Raw genomic sequence first — 18,554 nt, forward strand, 5'->3', positions numbered from 1 at the left:
TAGGATCAATGAGGTGTCCATGAGGTTGAGGCCAAGTAGATTCCATGTGGAATAGGGTTTTGACCATTCAAAGGGGGAAATATGCTCACACATGTGTGAGCAACCTTTGATGGTGACATGATCAATGACAAGTGCAAGAGGTTTGAGAAGCATGGTCTCTCACACATGTGTGAGACACCTTGACTCTCATGCAAGATGACAAGTGTGCAAGAGGTGTGGAAGGCATGAGGGTTGTGGGAAGTGTGAGTGTTCCTCACACATGTATGAGGATTCCTAACACATGTGTGAGCACACATGTAGGATTAAAAGGTGATTAGCAAGGTGATTGGGAAAAGCAAGCATGATTAAGAAAGTGGGTAGGTTTAGCATGATGGGTTAGGTTAGAAAAGTGAGGTTGTGTGAGGGTTAAAGTTTGGAGCCATGTGCTCAAATAGGATTAAATTTAATATTTAATTCCAAGTGGGATTAGGAAAAGGATTAATTAAAGTGCAAAATCTACTGAAGTGCAAAGTGTGAAAAGGAGCAGATTGCTTACTGAATGTGTGTAAGCAATCCAAGAGAATATTGGATGCAAGTGTTGTGATTTGGTTACAAGATTAGAAGGAGTAGAGGTTTAGTTGATAGGAAAGAGGAAGAGGAAATAAGTACATTTAATTTCTATTGGATAGAGATCATTTGGATAGTGGGTTCATTGGTCTTTCCCTTGAAGTTGTTTGGGTCTCCTAATAGGGTTGGCACAACTACTAACAAGGTTGGAATCTCCAAATAGGGATTCAAAGTCTCCTAATAGGGACTCATATGTACTAAATGTATTCATAGATTCCTAACAGGGCCCATCCTCTAACAAAGAATATTTATATTAGCACATCATCTTTTGGGTACCATCCTTGGCAGGGTTTTCTCTCTAATCAAGGGTTTTCCTAGTTAACATATCTGGTGTTATTGTGTATGGGTATCTTGTTGTAGTTTCAATTTATATTGCTCATATGGTTAAGTTTATTTAAAGTTGATAAATGTGATAATAGTTGGATAATTGATTCACCCTTTGCCTCTTAGTTATATCAGTAGACTATATATTCAAACAATTGGTATCAGAGCATCAAGTCCTTGAAGGATAAGCTTGACAACTTTGGGAGATTGATGCTGAATCATTTCAGAAAGGATAGTCCTAGATTTGATGGGTCAAAATATGACAGTTGGAAGGAGAAGATGAAGACTCACCTATTGTGCATGGGTCCATGTTATTGAATCTTGACAAAGAGTGAGAAGATGATTGTGGATGAAAAACAACTTGAAGAATATAGTGAAGCAGAAAGAGATTTATTCATGTGTAACATGAGAGCAAGAGAAGCTCTATTGCTAGCTCTTCCAAAGAAAGAATACAATTAGGTAAAATCACTTCATACATCTCATGAAATTTGGAAAGCATTAGAATCTAATTTTGAAGGTGATACACATGCAAAGAGAATGAGATTGCAGAATTGGCTATGTGCATTTCAAGATGATAAGATGATGGAAGATGAATATATAAGAAGTTACATTGGTAGAATATTATAAATTATTGTAGGAATTTGGTCTCACAGTGGAACCAAGGAAGAAGATGAAGTAATATGGAAGATCTTGAAAATTTTGACACCACCATTCAAGCAAGTAGCTCAAATGATTCACTTAGCAATGCCCTACACTAAAGTTTTCACAAATAAAACACTGCTTGGAAGATTAGAATCTATAGAATTAGATCTGAGATAGTCTAGAGATCTAGCAAGAGTTGAAATAACTTTCAATGCCTTGACTATTCAACCTAATTTGATAAGGAGTGCAAGCACACGAGGAGATTTTTTTGGTAGCAACAGATCTGATGAAGACAGGAAGATTGAGGAAGGAATATCCCTTCTTGTAAGAAGAGAAAAATATGGTAAGAAAATCTTTAAATGTTGGACTTATGATGAATTTGGTCATTATGAATCTAAATGTCTTAAAAGAGAGAAAAAAATACAAGGGATAATTTAAGTGTAGAAGAAATAGAGATAAAAAATTATTTGTATGCAAATGAAAATGAAGAATCTAATGAGAAAGGTAAAAAAGAAAGTGATAATGAATTATGATTTGTGGCTATCAAGGAAGATGACCTTGATAGAGAAATTAGATAAGAAAGAGCTCTAATTTCTCAAGTCGAAAAGAAATCTAATTAGATAATAGGTAGTGTTTTCTCACATCACATGACTAGTGATATGAATAAGTTTTTCAAGTTTAGGAATTATTATGGAGGTATTGTTAGAGTTGGTGACAATGGATCCTATCATATAATAGGAATTGGATCCATTACTCTTGATGGTAAAAATAAAATTGACCAATTTATTTTTTGATGGATTGAAGCATAACTTGTTGAGTGTTGGACAATTTGTGGACAAGGGTTATCAGTTGCAGTTCACTGAGAAGACTTGCATTATCAAAGACAAAGATGGTAAACTTATTAGAACATGCACATGATCTAGAGGTAATGTATTTCAGTTGAATCCTACTAAAATGACATGTTTGGTAGCTAAAGTGGACAACAATTGGTTTTGGCATAGAAGATTCTGTCACGTAAACTTTGATAATATTATGAAGGTTAGTAGTACATTTGCTGTCAGAGACTTGCCTAAGATTACAAAGCCTACTAATGTTGTGTGTAAAGAATGTATTTTGGCTAAATAGAAGAAAGTATCATTTCTTAGCAAGAAGTTTACTACCATGGAGAAGCTGGAGATCATTCACATAGATATGAGTGATCCCTCTAGAACAAGAGGATTCTATGGTGAAAGGTACTTTATGATTTTTGTTGATCATTTCACTAGAATGATGTGGGTAGCATTTCTTAAAGAGAAATCTAAAGCTTTTGATAAGTTTAAGATATTTAATAATAGAGTTGAGAATGAATTTGGTGTTAAGATAAAGTGTTTGAGATCTGATAGAGGAGGAGTATTCACCTTTAGAGAGTTTAATATATTTTGTGAAAAGAATGGAATCAAAAGATAATTATCTTCACCAAGAACACTTGAGCAGAATGGGATTGTTGAAAGAAGGAATAAGTCAGTAGTAGAAGTAACAAAAGTGGCATTGTTTGAGAATGATATTTCTAAGATATTTTGGAGAGAAGCAATCAATATAGTAGTATACATTTTGAATAGAATACATATCAGAAAAGGTATGAACAAGACACCTTATGAACTATGGTTCGGTCATTCACCATCGGTTAAGTATTTTAGAATATTTGGGAGTAAATGTTATATTAAGAGAGATGATGACATTGGTAAGTTTGATCCAAGAAGTGATGAAGGTATGTTTCTTGGTTATTCATTGAAAAGAAACACATACATATGTTTTAACTATAGAACTAAGACAATAGTAGAATGTGCAAATGTAAGGATTGATAAAAAGTTTGGAACTAAGGACAAGATAGTAGATATAATTCAGATGGAGAAAAAGACAATTCTCAAATTACTAGATAGAATGCTGAAGTTTTCTTTGAGACTAAAAATGATTTTCAAAATGATGTTGATAAAAGAGGAGAGAAAAGACCTAAACCTAGTGAAAAGATAAGAGTTGATATGTCAACTCCTATCCCTAGCAAGGATATGATAAAGATTCATCACCATGAGCAGATAATTGGAAGCAAAGACAAAGGTGTGATGACAAGAAACAAAATAAACAAGGAGATATGTTTGATATCTCAAGTTGAACCTAAAACTGAAAATGAAGCATGTAAATATGATCATTGGATTCAAAAAATGATTGAAGAATTATACATGAGAGTTAGTTCCTAGACTTAAAGACAAGAATGTGATAGGAACCAAATGGGTATTCAAAAACAAGATGAATAAGCAAGGTGAATTTCCGAGGAACAAGGCTAGACTTGTATGCAAGGGATATTCACAATAAGAAGTCATAGAATATGAGGAGATGTATGCACCTATAGCCAGAATGGAAGTAGTAACGATGTTCTTGGCTAATGCAGAGAATAAGAAGTTAACGGTTTATCAAATGGATGTTAAATCAACCTTCATGAATGGAGGACTTGAAGAAGAGGTATATATTGAGCAACCTAAAGGTTTTACTTTATTAGAAGACAAAGACATGGTATGAAAACTAAAGAAAGCTCTATATGGTCCAAAGCAAGCACCTAGAACCTGGTATGCAAGGTTAGATAGTTATTTGGAAAAGCCTGGATTTGCTAAAGGTATGACATATAGTAAAATATATTTGAAAGAATTTTAGAATGGTTTGATGATAATAGTAATATTTTTTGATGACATCATTTTTGGAGGTAACAATGAAGCAAGTGATAAGTTTGCTGAAGAGATGAAGAATGGGTTTGAAATGAGAACGATAGGAGAAATGAAGTTTTTCCTAGGATTGTAGATTGTACAAAACACTGATCATATTTTCATTTCACAAGATAAGTACCTAAATGACTTGTTGAAAAGGTTTGGTTTAGAAAGTTGTAAACCTATTAGTACACTTATGATAAGTGCTCACAAGTTATAAAGCAAAGATGAGACACCTTTAGTAGAGAAGAAAAAGAAAAAATCCATGATTGGAGGTTTACAATATCTAACTCACACTAGACTAGATATAGAAAATGTAGTTGTGATTGTAGTTAAATTTCAAGCTAATCCCAAGGAGTATCATTTTGTCGCAGTAAAGAGAATAATATTGCCCAAGTTTTAGTCTATCTTTCTTCTTTAGGGTTTGAGTCAAGTCAAAAGTCAATGTCTTAAGTTTGATTCTAGATTGCCTTAGGGTGACCTTTCTTCTCTTTCCTTTGTCTTACCTAATGTAGGAAATCATGGAGCAATGCATCCATCCAAAGATAGGTGGTTAGGGTTTTTGGGAGGGTTTATTATGCATTTCCTTGATGAGAAGAAGGTATGGATGTTTCTAATGATTCATATTTCTTGCTCCTAAACATGTTGAAGACGAAAAATCATGTTGAGAAATGATTCTTTATGAACACATTTCTAAATCTCTAAGAGTTTATAACTTCATGGTCAAAGGTTTATATCTAGAAGAAGGATACATTTAAAGAAATCACTGACATATATAGGGAAAATGCAATATAGAACATCAAAGACTAAGGCTAAAGGTTGATATGCAGACTACAAGGATAAGATAGATGCAAGATTAGTTATTTTAAATATAGAATGGACATTCCAAATGCAAAAATAGAAAAGAACATGGTCAAGGTGGTGAAGACCAAAGTTGAAATTGAATCAATGAATCAAAACACATCTGATCATCCACATCATCAAGTTGAATAGTCAAGTCACCTTGGAAATAAGTCATGACCATTGGATGAAGACCAGATTGAAAGATAATGTTTTAAGATAGAATTATAAACTATCTAATGATGCATCTTGATGACTGTCATATCAAAGAAGATTTATGGAGGTCATTATGTCATTATAAAAAGATAATTGTTTGCTGATTCATGTGACAAAGAGACCTGAAGGAACATGTACATAGAGGGACAAATTTTATTCCACATGGTACAATTCAGTCATGAAGTTCCATGGGGCACATACAATTCAATAGTAGATTCTTTAGTGAATAAGGTACTAGCACATTTATGCCAGACATGCTTAGTTGGAAAGTGGACCCATGTTGTGAAGGCTAAAAGTCAAATGAAAGCAGTTATTTTTACCATTAGATTTTATCATTCGACATTTGTTGCTTTATTGCATTTCAAATTTACACAAAGTTTACATAATTTAGGAAAGAGAAAACATGACACATGTTCAGTGGGCCATCACATTTCATTAAGCAAATTAGTCTGATGTTAGATCGTACAAGCAATCAAATTTTGCCATTTGTCTACCATGATGTACTTTGTTAGAAAAGGGAACTTAATATCATTTATTTACGACCATTAGATTGAAGAAGGATCAACACACATCACTACCCCACTTTCCAAATTTGCATGAAGTTTAGATAATGTGGGAAAATGATAGTTAGACATGTGTACTTGATGGGCCCTCAATTGTTGGAAGTCCTTTACAACATTGTCATAACAAGGATAATTAAAGGTTTTAATCATGACTATTAGATTGAGATGATCGAAGGCCAAAATTTGAAAAGGTAATGACCATTTGAATATGAAATACATGGGTTTGGTGTGAAATGAAAGAACATGAAGAAAACATTGATTTTCTATAGGATTTGTGGAATCATAGGAAGATGAATTGTTGTGGTGTGTTTTTAGGAATATCATAGATTCAGAATCATCAATAAAAAGATGTCACATGCTCATATCATTGGATAATTTTATATTTTATTCTTATTTTTATATGACTATTGCTTTGCTAGAATTAAAAAAGGATAACAAAAAACTATAAATGTAACCTCATTTGATATTGAAAGGGTCAGAAAACTTGATGGTGAATTGGTCTGTAATTCCATTTACCCTATTTACTTGTCATTCTTTGTTGTCCATTCTTAGATTACTTTTGCATTAAGAGTTGAAGGACAATTATATGTGATCCTGTGATAATCAGGTTTATTCTATTTCATTTTGATATTTGTAGTAGAAGTGACTCCATTTACTTTCTTCATATAGGATTCTGCTTCCTCTCTTGCTATTTTCATATCATGTTAGATAGTTTCATTGAGAATTTGAAGGATAGATGTGTATGAATCTATTAGTAATTGGTTGAATTCCATTTCACTCAAGTCTGGTAGTCAAAGAAATTCCATTTTCCCTCACGTGCAGCTCTTTTTCCATTCCTCTTTGCATATACATGGTTAATACTACATTGAGAATAAAAGTAAGAGCCAAAGAGTATCAAGATGATATACTATAGTCATTCCATTGAGTACGATAGGTTATTTAAAATCATCCTGCCTAAATTGCATATGCCTACAAATAATTAGTTATCCTTTACTACTCTTGTGTTAAGAGCTTATAATGTCACAACTTATGATCTCATAAAAACATATTCATTGCATATCATTGAAAATCATAGGGAGTTGTACCTTGATCAATTTAGAGGGTAGTGATAGAACACATCAACTGACCTATTTTGAGGTAAAAATCCTTTTGTTTCTCCAAGCATTGGGTATCAAAGAGTCAAGATTATAAAATCTAATAGGAGAACAAACTCTTAACTAACAATATTTAGATATTTGAAAGAAAAATTTGACTATGGAATTTGGTATGATATATTGAGTGATTTCACTCTATGTCCATATATTGATGCGAATTGGGTAGGCATAGAAAGAGCACCAATGGTGAAGCATTCTTTCTTGGAGTAAGATTGGTTTCTTGGCTAAGAAAGAAACAAGATTGGAGTAAGATTTCATTTCTCAAAATAAAATTGAGGCAAAGTATGTTATAGTAGCAAATAACTGTAACGAAGTTATGTGGATGAAGTAGACGCTGAAGGCTATTAAAATTGAGTTTGAAGAACTTGTTATCATTTAATGTGATAACACAAGTATAGTGAGTATGTCTAAGAATCATGTATTGCATTCTAAGACTAAGAATATATCTATTAAGTATCATGCACTGAGAGAGAAAGAAACAAAAGAAGATATCAGATTGGAGTATGTGAGTAATAAAGATTAGATTGTAGATATCTTTTGGAAGCCTTCACCTAAAGATACATTTGAGTACTTGAAAGGTATGCTTGTGTTATGCCCCTACCTAATTTTGATTAGATGATGCAGAGAGTGCATCAGTCTAGTAGTACATAGCACTATTTTTAGATTAGACTGAATGCTGATGCTTCCCATATGGGGGAGTATCTATGATGAGAATAATTATTGAGGACTCTCAGTATTTTATTTTGAATAGTGTCTTTGGAAACTTGAGTTGGTTGAAGACTTGGAGAAGTATATTAGCAATTGGTATGTAAAAATTGGTATTGTTGTAAACTTTGAGATTGAGGCCTTTGACATTGATGTCAATGGGGGAGAGTATGCATGAAAAACATATCCTAAGGTATGGGGGAGAGAAGAACTGCTAAGTATGGGGGAGAGAATATGCATGAAGGAGAGATATCTCTTTAGAGAGATTTAAGAAGGAAGCAGGAATATGCATCTGATGTATTGTGAATTTTTGAGTTTGAAGTAAAAAAATGATGTCTAAGAAGTAGGAGTATGTACTTGTTGTGGTTGAAACCTTTTAGTGTGTGGAAAACTGATGATAGTCAGTAGCACTAGTAGAATACTATTTGGAATTCTTGGAACTTAGATGGTTTTACATCCATGTTTCCATCAATGCCAAAGGGGGATATTGTTAGCATGAATGTTGATGATACTAGTTTTGGGGAGTATTGACATGTTGCATTCATGACTATGTTTTTCATTGATGTCAACATAGCATAGTTTTTGTAAAGATTGACTGAGTAGAAGAAAGATATTGTAATGGTACAAAAAATGGTTTGATTTTTTGGTGATGCACAATTATGGACATGTTTGACATAGTGTCTTGATGATGTAGTCAAGTGTGCAAAGTCTAAGTTAAAGACATATAGAATTTGTACCTAATTTACAGAGAGTAGTTCAGAAAAAGAGTATTGGGAAAAAAATTCCTAATGATTGTTTTCTATCTCACATCTGAGATGAAATGATAAGATGTGTATTTAGGCAGTGACAAAGGATAGTTCTTTGGTGACATCAGCAAGTGCGCAAGCCCTAGTATCGCACATATAAAGTTTTGTATAAACTATGAGCTGGTAGTGCTATTGTAATTGTAATTAATTAATTATCCTATTAAACTTAATTGAGAAATCCTCAAGGCTGACTCAAGGAATTATTATGAAGATATGGTATAAAGGAAATATGTTTTCCTTGTTTGTAAAGTGTGTGGACAATCTATTGAAGTGCAAAGTACAAAAAGGCATAGAGTGCTTATTGAATGCATGTAAGAAATCCAAGGGATTATTGGATGGAAGTATTATGATTTGGTTACAAGATTAGGAGCAGAGGTTTAGTTGATAGGAAAAAAGAAGAGGAAGGAAGTACATTTCATTTCTATTATTCTACAAGGAATAATATAGAGATAATTTGGATAATGGATTCATTGGTCTTGCCCTTGAAGTTGTTTGGGTAGTGGGTCCAACTATCTTCCATAACTCTTAATAGGGTTGGCACAACTCCTAATAGGGGTGGAATCTCCTAAAAGGGATTCAAATTCTCCTAACAAGGACTCATATGTACTAAATGTATTCATAGACTCCTAATAGGGTGTATCCTCTAACAAAGAATGTTTACATTAATATATCATCTTGTGGGTACCACCCCCACTAGGGTTTTCACTCTAATCAAGAGTTTCTCTAGTTAAGATATCTATTTTTATTATGTATGAGAATCTTGTTGTGGTTTTAGTTTATAATTCTCATATGGTTAAATTTTTTTAAGGTTGATAAATGTGATAATAGTTGGATAATTGATTCACCTCCCCTCCTTAGTTATAGTAGAGGACTATATATTCTAATAGATATTGACCCTGTTAGGAGTCTATGATGTACATATAGTATCTTGAGTTCTTGTTAGAGGACTAGGAATTGGTAGAAGCCTCAACCTTGTAAGGAGTTCCTTCAACCCTATTAGAAGTTGGTAGATCAAATACAATGTATGCAAGAAGAGCCCACCACCCTAACATGCATTTACACAATAAAGTTCACAAATCATATACATACAATACTACCTAACTATTGTAATTTACACATTCTCTGATCATACATCGGGTCTCGCATCATGTAAGGCTCATATATCTTTCAATATGTCCATACAATAGTTCACATATCATACAACTTCCACATTCTTTGTGCAAGATAAGATCTCTACTTATACTTCACAAATTAGTAATTCTCTACTCAATCCACCTTCGTGTCTTCACATGCTTGATATAATATAAAATAAATTATGGATTAATTACCACAAATTTGGCTCATCATGACTTAGTAATTATTTTATTTCCAAAATAATTCCTTAAGTTGTACAACTTAATTCTCTACTATGCTCTGTCAAATACCCGTATTGGTATTTCAACTAAAACTTGCATCATACTTTCCATACACATCTATGCACTGGCATACATCATCATGATATTTTAATAAAGTTATCCTCAACTATGCATAAGATAATTCAAAGTGTTTCATCCATACCCATCATATCTGTCTCTATGCTACTGCAAACTGTCTAACACTTAGATAATTTCCTAACTCTAAATGCATAAATTAAATGTTGAATATATTTTTCCATAAATGAAAACACTCAAAAAATCTTACTGACCATATTTACAAAAATCTTCCCCTTTATTATTGATGGAAACATTTGAGAAAATTAGCTAAGTCCAAAAATTATGTCAGATATAACAAAAACAAGTGAAAGTAACTACACAAAATTGCCTTCAAAACATAAGAATTTTATTCATGTTTTGATGGATCATTACATTCCTTATCACTCCTTACATTGATACATAAGTGTACTTCCCCTTACATATAAAATCATACAACTTATGTATTAATTATCCTTTCCCATACATATAATTTTCTTTACATATTAGTCCCCTTTTGACATATAATTTTGTGGCTTGCTACTGATCAACTTGATATCCTAGAAAAAAACAATCTACATATACAAGTTTCTGTCTTTCCACTTCCTTCTTCCAATTCTCCTTCATTGTATTAGAGATATTTATTAGTGCACATAGAGCATAACATCCCACTTCAACTGTGTTCAAGCTAGTATAGGAAAACTTATCATAGGAAGCCCTTGCTACAAGACAATCCTCCAATTGACTCTGTAAAATGCTGATATTTGGCGATAGGATTTCTCTAAGAGTAAAGAACCTTTTTTATAACTTTTCTTATCAAACTCTAAACCATTTATCACATTATGGATATTCTCCACTTATGTTCCATAGTCCTAAATATTGGTCTTAAGGAGTTGTAATTTTGCAGTGATGTGTCAAGATCACTCAACTTACCCTTTATCTAATTCTCAAAGTCTATTAGGTACTTGTGTAAAAGTGTGCACTATCCATTTAACTTCTTACCTTCATTAATGTGTTTCCTTAACTCCTTTATGCTTACATCAAGTGCCTTCAAGTCATTTCTCTCATTTGTGCAATTGTATCAAAAAGTGTTTCATCATGACTAACCTGTGCTTATGTTGAAGCTACCTCAAATAATTTTGTGAATCCCTCATCCAAGGTCTTCACCAATTCCTTTTCTTTCAACTAAAAGTCTAGATTATCTATAGTTGTGGTAAATATCTTCGATATTCTATCCAAGACTTTAGTTAGTGTCTTCTCTAAAGACTTCACAAATTTGTTCTTTTGGAGAAACTTGCTTAAAGAAGTCATTAGTCCCTTATGATCATCATCATCAAATGGTAATACTACTATTGCTACTGATACTACTAGAGTTACTATTGGGATGAGTGTAACTACTTTTTGTTCAACACTCTTCTTCTCTTCCTCATCCTTCTTCCTCTCTTCTTCTAGTCTCTCAACTTCTTTCTTTGACTTTTCTTCTGCTTTCTTCCTTTCCTCTTCCTCTTTTTTGTTCTTCCTATCATCTTCTTCTTTCTTTTTCTTTTCACTTCTTATTTCTTTTTCTTTTCTTCTTCTTCTTGCATTTTATTTTCCCTTTTAATCCTCTTTTCCTCTGCTAACCTCTCTATTGCTTTATTCTTCTCTTCCTTTCTCTTTTCTTCTTCTCTCCTCCTTACCTCTTCTATTGTCTTCTCCTCAACCCATTTCTTCTTTTCCTCATCATCATCATCATTATCATCATCAAAGCTGGTGTATGTTGTGATATTACCAATAGTGCATTGGCCAAATGTTGTAAAATGATCCACAGTTATGTGTGTACTATCCACTTGCATGGATTCAATACCCATAACAATGAGCGGTGGTAAGAGTGCTTGTTGAGTCTCTTCTACTTCTTCCTCATCGCTGGAAGGTTTAATTGCTTGTACATAAGTTTGGCTCTTAGATTTGGATTATGCACTCACCTCTACTACTGTAGGCACTGAGATCATGTATTTCATATTGGCCTCTCTATTTCCTTTTTTACATCCTCATAGTTTCCTCCCCTTAGAAAAATTTCTCTTCTTTTGTTCTTCAACAAGGGTTCAACACCCTTCAAAATTTTGTCTAAGTGCTCCTTAGAGTTAACTTCACATGACTTATTCATCATAATCTCTCTTAACTTAGTGTCCTCTTTAGTCACTCTTTTCAATCTATTCAATAACTTATTATATATGTTCTTTGGAATCTTATTCTCAATGATATAAAATCTCTTATTTTGTAAAATCATATTCCTCACTATGACATTTTATAGTTTCCTTCTATCCATATTATTGTACAAACTATAATACTTATTTAGCTATACAAAATTCTCATCATTAAAGATTTTCATGTTAAGGTTTTCTACCTTTGGCTTCCATGCTTTCTTTCTTGCTGGTATCCTACCTTCTTGCGCAACTTTCTCTATTGGTATATCCTTGAATTCAACCTCAAAAATCCTTAGAATCACTGACTTGTAGTGTATTCCTTCTCTCTTCTAGTCCATTGGTGGCTTTCTTGAATATTTTCTTGATGGATGGTGTTGGTTCTTGTTCAACCTTCACCAGTCTTTTTGAATTTCTCTGTGCAAGAGGTATTTCCACCTCTATCTACCTCCTTAGTTGATCACTTCTTGTTCTTACTGGTTGCATTTGTGCAACTGTTGCATATGGTACTTGAACACTCTATTAGGAAATGGTTACACCTTCATAAGGTGTTGCAACAATAATAGGAGTTGTTGCTATCACTTTCATATTGCCCACTTGCCTTCATTTCTAGTGCAATTCCTTTAGCTCCATTAAACTCCTCACGAGTCATACCTAATTCCTTAAGGATGGAATCCATTGTTTTTCCACACTCTTCTTTATCTTTTTACTATGAATTTCAGAATGAACTTCTCTCATCTTCTCTTCATAGGTTCCCCATCTAGGGTACTCAGTGTCCTTATTAGATTGGAGTATGATCTATGCATACCCTTTAATAACTTCTGCACTCATCTCATATCCCTTCTTCTCTATGAACTTTACCCTTGGTTCCACAACTTCCATGCATGTATTATCAGTTTCCACCATGAAGCATATATCATCCTTATACTTCTCCACCATGGAGGGAGGTATTTTATACCTTTTTTTGATTTCAGTCTAGAAATTCTTTATCATTATGTCAATGTCATTATCTTTGACATTCTCCAAATTTGAATTGTGGCATTGAGTTACCGACTTCATTGCATACTCATTTCTCTCCCAATTAATCATCCTTGAGAATTTCCTTGATGCATAGAAAAAAGAGAGAGTCAATGTTGCAGTGGATATAACTTCTAATATCTTCCACAATAAGCACATTTTATGGGACTTGCGAAAATGTGCCTAATAGATCATCCACAAGTGAAGAAAATGGATTTTTCTTGAATACATAGCTTGGCCTTTCACTAACATCATAAACTATCTGTCTAGTCATTGCATCTCTAACTATATGCATTGAAAGCTTTATTTGAGCCCCATAAAATACCTTAAAATCACATTTTAGGGCTTCTGCAACTTCGTGCTTCAAGAGTTCTTTTTGCACTCCAAATTTTTTCCAAAATGCTCTTCAATTCTCTCTAGTGACTTCAATTTCCCATTAGGTGCATCAAAATAATGTTCCTCCAAAAATGTATAAGAACTTTCTAGATCCTTAGCTTTGACAAATGCTTCCTTCAATTCATCAACATGTTCCTTTATTTCTTCCTTCTGACTATTATAACTATTATTTCCATTCCTTCTATCATTTCTATTATTGTTCCTTTTGTTATTAGGGTTCTTGTTGAAATCCCTTCTTTCCATTCTGTAGTATCTTGTTATGTGTCCAAAGTTATTACATAATTGACATACATGTGCATTTCTCTTCTAATTGGTCTCATTTTGACTACCAGATGCTTTGCAATTCCTTGAATTGTGTCCACGATTGTTACACTTGTAACACAAAAATCATTTCTTTTCTCCTTCAAATCTTCCTCCATCATTAGATCTTCTCTATGATCTCCCTCTTTCATTTCCTATAAGGTTACTATTCCTAAACATTCTATTATTTGTAGTATTACCATCAAACTTAGGTTTCTTACAATCTACTGCTTTATATCCATAACCATGTCAATTATAACAATAGAAATTAGTAATAACTATAAAATACTTACCTGTGCAATCTCTTTTCATATGATTAACTTCATTACATATGAAACATCTACCTCTAAACTCATGTCTCACTTCCTTGGGTGGTTCATCTTCCTTAGGTTTATCAACTTCCTCTATTTTCTTAGGTTTATCACGTTTCATTGAGAAATCAACTAATTCAATCTCTTTTGATACTTCAATAGTTGTGCTTGATTCTACCTTACTTAGAGTAGATTCTTTAGGAGATTCAACATCTGGATCTAGTTCTCTTCTAATTTCAACTTTCTCAACCGATTTATCCCCAATAAGATACCCAAGTCCTATCTTATCATAAGAAGGTCTCTAGTGAAATATCTATTCATCAATCTTCTCACTACTAGAATAAAGTCTTGACAATTGGCTATATGTAGATATGTAAATATTTCAATTAATGGAAACACACTATGTACATGCTTGTAGAAAACCTCAGAAATAAAGATACGTAGCTTTTTGGTACTCAAAAAATTGTTTAAGTATGAAAATGGTTTACAAAAATGCATTATTTTGTATGCAGCTTTTTGCTACCATCATACTATTACTGGCAAGGTTACATGGAGGAAGAATGAAGTGAGTTGAACATGTGGTTAATGTTGCTTGTAGATATACTACATTTGACACTTGTTATTCAAGTTCTAGTGAATGTAGTTATGTGTTTATCATATAGGAAAAGAGAACAATATTTGAAGTATAACTTGTTTATATGATGTCATTTTTGAGAGAGAATTTATTTGGAAATAGTATACATGTTGATGATGATGTGTATAACCACATACATTAGTATAGATAGTAAGAAAAATAGATATTTAAGATTTACTAGTATAACTATGTACAAATCAACAGAATGTAAGGTAAAGGAATTATTTTGTTTATAAAATAATTACTTGACCAATTAGGGATGACATCATAGATGTTTACTTAATTTTATTTTTTTCCTAGCTAACCGAGCAATAATTTGTGAAAAAACAAGGTATTTATGCAAAGACATCTTGTGAGGTTATTTAGAAGTTATGTGTGAAAGTTATGAATGTGAAGTTTTGTATCATATGCAAAAATAGAGTTTTTGATAACTTGATTTTGTGAGCCGAGATTGAGCTCAGGATAGAGATCAGCTAGAAAGAAGTTAAAACATCTATACTTCTATATTTGAGGAACTTAAAGGGTAAATTACTTATTTGGGTAGTGAGCTCTTCTTGTGATTGAAAGTGCATGTTTGGGCAGTGAGCTCTTCTTGCATACATTGTGCCACAACTCCTAATAGGGACTCTTATGTATTGAATTTGTTTATAGAATTCTAATAGGGTCCATCCTTTAACAAGGAACACATATATTAGTATATCTTTGTGGGCATCATTCCCATCAGGGTTTTCCCTTGGCTAGGGTTTCCCTAGTTAACAAAATATGGTGTTATGAGTTCTCTTTGTGCATGGTTACTCTTACTATTTAGCATTACTTGTTTAATTTATTATGCATGGTTCAAAGTAATAAATAACATCTAGTTGACAAAAAAAGTTTGTAGAATACTAATTTACCAACCCCCACAACCCCACCCCCCACCCCCCCCACTCCTGAATTTTCCCTATTTCTAACAATTGGTATCAAAGAAGAGTTACTTAGAATAGGCTTAACAACTTGAGTAAGATCCCTATGGATATTAAATAGTTGATGAAGAACCTTTAAGAGGAACTTGAACAAATTTATCTCCTTACTAAAGAAAGAGATAATTTGAGAAATGGATATGAAGACTCCAAAGTGTGCATTGGACAACTGAAGGACAAGATTGAACATCTCAAATTCAATCCTGAATCTACCAAATTTGAAACTAGTGCTGATGAATATTCAAAGATGAAAATTGAGTACAACATCTTGAAGCATGAATTGAAGATTACTAATCTAAAGTTGAGTTTGAAGAATGATCCTAGAAAATTTGAATATGATTTGAAGATTGAAAAATTAGATCTTAGAGCCAATCTAGAAAAAAGGACATCTGAAATTGAAGCATTAAAAGTAGATCACGAAGAACTTAAAAATTTCATCACTATTGTAAAAGGTGAATTAACTCAAAGCAATCTACAAATTGAAAAGCTTTATTCTAGCAAAGAAAAGATTGATGAACATATGTCAATACAAAGACCTACCTATGATAAAATTGGTCTTGGTTACCTATTTAGCATGTCTGCAAAGAAACCTAAAAGTGGATTAGATTTGAAAGAAAAAGTTAAATTTGATGATAAGATTGAATCCAGTCAATCTTTTGATAAATCTAAAAAAGTTGGACAAGACAAGGAAATTGAGAAATTGAATAAACCTAAGCAAGTTGAATCTCCTAAAGAAACTAGGTATGAATTTAGAGGTAAGTTTTTTTCATGTAACAAAATAGTTCATATGAAAAGGGATTGTACAAATAATTCATTTAGTCATGTTATAAAATTTTATTGTCATAATTGTCATGGTATTGGTCATAAAGAAATTAGTTATAAGAAACTTAAATACGATAATGATAAAAGGAATAGTAGAATGTTTGGAAATATTAACCCTGCAAATAGAAGAAGATCTAATGAGAGGACATCAAGAGAAATAAGACCTTATGAAGAAATAAATCAGATTGTGTGTTATAAGTGTAACAATTTTGGAGGCATAGCCCAGAATTGTCAAGCACCTATTGATCAACAAAATCCTAGAAGCAGAACCACTATATGTCAGTTATGGAACAACTTCAGACATATAGCAAAGTATTTTAGAATGGACAAGAGGAACAATGGAAGAAACTTTTGAAATAGAAGGAATAACGGAAGAAACTTCAAAAATGATAGAATGAACTTCAGAACTAACAAAGCTAATGAAGGTTAAAGAAATATAGTTAGTGAACTTCGAGAAGAGCTTGATGAGACATTTGTAAAGGGATTAACTATTGGATTTGAGGAAAATTTAGATGATGCAAAGAAAGGAAGATTGAAGTTAGTAATCAAGTTTGATTCAATCAAGTTAAATTAAGCTTGTTCACAACACAAGAATTTGAAACTTCATTTAGGGCCCGTTTGGTTGTAGGAATAGGAATAGAAAAGTTGGAATACGTTTTCTATTTTCTATTTGGTTCATCACTTGGAATAGGGAATAGGAATACGTATTCCTATTTTGCCTCTAAAATAAGCTTATACCCATTCCAAAAAATAATTGTTATTGAAATAGCCATTCCTATTCCCTATATTACATACCTATTCTCCATTCCTATGCCCATGATCAAACGGGCCCTTAGAGATCAAACTATGAGTAGCAAGGTTGGAAAAAGATGTATGTAGATGAGTTTAGATTGTAGCTAAGCTTTCTTACAATTTTGAGTATATTAGAACAAGTTACGAAGGAAATAAGAGTTACTCTTATAATAGAGAAAGTTTATTATATGACAAAAGATGAAATCTATGTATTCATAGAAAGTTTTGTGGAGTGAATTTTTGTGGAGCAATTTCATGATGAAAGGAAGCTATGGTTAACCTTAGGTAGCATTTGAAGATAAAACATAAGATTTTGAGTATATACTTGATTTCAAAATGAAATTAACAATTTTTTTGATTTAGAAAAGTACACAATTAATTCAAGTTCAAATTGGATAAATAAGTGGAGTACAAATATAATTACTTCCAAATTATGATCATCTTAGAAGCTTAGAGCACCTAGAAGTGATTTCGAGCAAAACCCTACTTCAAAAAAGGTATTTTATCATTTTTTGTGTAGAATTTCTTCGACAAATTTCTATTTGGTGAAATCATGGATATGATAGTAGTTCACAATGTTGATAATATTGAGAGACCCAAATTGAAGGTTGTCCCTATGAAACCCTTAGAAGGAAACCTTAATTCAACTCTATCAATAACTCTGAACAATGTAGATTACTTGGAAGATGTAGGAAGTTACTTGTCTAGCAAGTTTGAAACTGTTGGAGGTGAATTTATGAACAGGAATATGGAAATTGTTTTCAACCATGATATGTCTATAAAGCCCATATTTGAACATCTAAAATATTTAGACCTATTCAGATATTACTTCTACCGTGAACTTGAGAACGATGAATGGACTCAAATTATATTAAGCATAATTCATAATGGGAAGTTTTGGATGGGAGACAATGTAGTTGACATATTTTCCAACCTTATTCATGAGGTTACTAGTCTCAAAAAAAAAGTTGTATATCCATTGGTGTGAAATTAGTTAAGAAGAAGGTTGAAATCAATATTAAAGTAGTTTACAATAGTGAGGCAATGGTGATTAGCACCATTAGACAACATGATGGGAGATTCTTGAGAAGAATCATTGCA

The sequence above is a fragment of the Cupressus sempervirens genome, chromosome 11 (assembly GCF_028749045.1).
Source record: "Cupressus sempervirens isolate cs-2001-9-10 chromosome 11, ASM2874904v1, whole genome shotgun sequence".
Taxonomy (NCBI): domain Eukaryota; kingdom Viridiplantae; phylum Streptophyta; class Pinopsida; order Cupressales; family Cupressaceae; genus Cupressus; species Cupressus sempervirens.